We start from the raw sequence: 2,517 nt of genomic DNA, 5'->3' as shown, positions 1-2,517 counted from the left end.
CAACCTTTTAGAAACATTTCTAATGGGTTTCTTTTATAGACATAGTTGCTCACACACAAGTTCTATTAATTTTCATTGTTTATTTACATTTTTCCTAACCAAATAAATATAGCTCAAGATCGAGTTTGCTCGTTGTGCTGATGAAAGCTTATTTGGTAGTCTCGACCATGTCCCAAAGTTCGTAGCGGCAAGGCTCCCTACATCATATGCCACAAATGTAAGTCACACTCCACAACTTGTGCTGAGATTATGTATTTATTTGTATGCTGTTTTTCAAGTATTAGATATAAAATTTATGATCTCATGTGTTTTTTAGCACTTCTTTTAATGTCTATGGAGAAACAAAAGAAACTCGTCAGGGTGGTGCATGAAATATGTTCTGAAATATCACATTCAATGGGAAAGCTTGTGTGCAGGGTATCGGCAAACTTGATGACGATGATAATGAAGGCACAACTAGTGGACACAAAAGTAGTGGTCCAAACACACACCATCCAATGAAAATACACCATGCATGCGGGTTGTGAGTGACAATCAGTCACTACTTAGTGACAAGGAATCATACAACTTAGAGGATGACACCACTGATGACATTGCAACTACAGAAACAAACGACGATAAAGATGACTTCGACAGTGACGGGGACAATGGTGATTGCAACATTGGAGAAACCAAAACAAGTGCTAATGTCACGCAACACCAGGATGGACAGAATGTTGAAGTTGACAAAGGAAGGGAGGGCGAAGAGGTTGTCAGAGAAGACGAGGAAGATGCAGTAGATGATGAAATGGGTGGAGAAGAAGATGAAGACAGATACAATGGAGATGAAGAAGAAGAGGAGGAGGATCACACGAACAGAAACAATGAGGATGACAAGGATGGTGATGCCGACAAAGGTGGGGGTGGTGGTAACAAGGATGTTGGTGGTGAGAGCATGGACAGATGCAAGAACAGAGGTTCTAGCAATGATGGAGACAAACCACGATATGATGAGGCACTTGACAACAACTTGGAAAGCGACGAGAACTCATCAACACAATTCACGATTCACAAGAATAAAAACAGTCAAGAACATGAAATTCCAAAAACTCTTTCGCTAATAGATATTGTCAACCTACATATGAGGAAGAAGAACACTATCCCTTAAATTGTCCTCCTTCAGGTTGTTTATGTTTCACATGGTGTCTCACTTGAGTGGGAAAATAAAAATATTTTTTACGAGCTAGTTGGCAGTCTGGAGTTTAAAAAACTGTGGGACTTCGGCTTGGAAGATTTTTGCCCTTGCTAGATACTCATTGAATTGATGAAACAAGTATGTGGTTTGAATTGTGTTGACATGCCACTAGCATATGTACCTAAAGTAGTTGTAGCACCAGCAAAAACCAAACCACCACAGCCCCCAAAGAAATAGAGGAATGTGACCTTCATAGAACAACCAAGTGTAGTAACTTGTGATGGCATGGATGAGTTAGGTGCTACATACAGAAGAGAGATTGAAGCAAAGGATCAAAGCATGCAAATGCCAACAACCAGTCAGGCAACAACATCTGCAAATGAATAATTTGCCAGAAAGAGAAAGGCTACTCGGGGTTTTTCAAAGCCATGCTTGCTAACAACGTTAGGCGGCTCACATTTCGAGCAAACCCGGAGTGTTGTTACTATGGAAGCAGCAGTATGTGCAAGTAAAATAGTGATCCCTGACAATGATCCAGCTGAAAACTATTTGAAGCCATCAAATATTGAAAATGTGACAAATTGGGCCAAGAGTGATGGAAATTTGTCCTTGCAACAGTCAAGTCTACCAACAAAACCAGCTGCACTACAAACACTTGGTAGTCACCATACAATAAAGAAAACAAACAACCGTATGCACGCAACTATGCATCCAAGTGTATGAGCAAAAGTAACTTATGAGCAAAAGCAGCCACGTTTAACACCAAAGCAAGCTGCTCCTCTTACATTTGTAAAGGAAACAATTACCACATAGCTCCATCAAGGAATGGCACAAAGCAGGCAAACACTTGGTGATCTTAATGGTCGACACCAAAATGCTTTGCAAATTAATGAAGTAGTTACGTCTGAAACAGATGTGATCCTTTCAGGAAAGAGAATAAGAAGATAAACATCAAACAAGGAAAACCAGCCGGCAGAAATACCTACGACCTATCTCAGTGTGGCAGCAAATATCAACAATCATATTGCAAGGTGTATGCCCCCAAGCACCAAGATTCATGAAAGAAAGTTATGCAGAGGTCAACAATTAGAATTTACACCATGCATCATCACTTTTTGATGCAATAGCTAGGAGGACTTTATGACAACTATTGCCCAACTCCTAGTTTTGACATAGGCCTTGATGCAATTTTTGAAACAAGCAATGCAGCAACATGCAACAACCATGCTACACCCTATCAGGTTGAGCTTGCACCGGATGATATTTCTAGACATAGCATTGATGAGGAGGTTCTGGAAGTGACTTTGTCTCAGCAAGTCAACATGTTAAACAGTAGCACTAAC

Source organism: Hordeum vulgare, chromosome 7H (genome assembly GCF_904849725.1).
Source record: "Hordeum vulgare subsp. vulgare chromosome 7H, MorexV3_pseudomolecules_assembly, whole genome shotgun sequence".
Classification (NCBI taxonomy): domain Eukaryota; kingdom Viridiplantae; phylum Streptophyta; class Magnoliopsida; order Poales; family Poaceae; genus Hordeum; species Hordeum vulgare.
Note: the sequence above shows the minus strand (reverse complement) of the source record.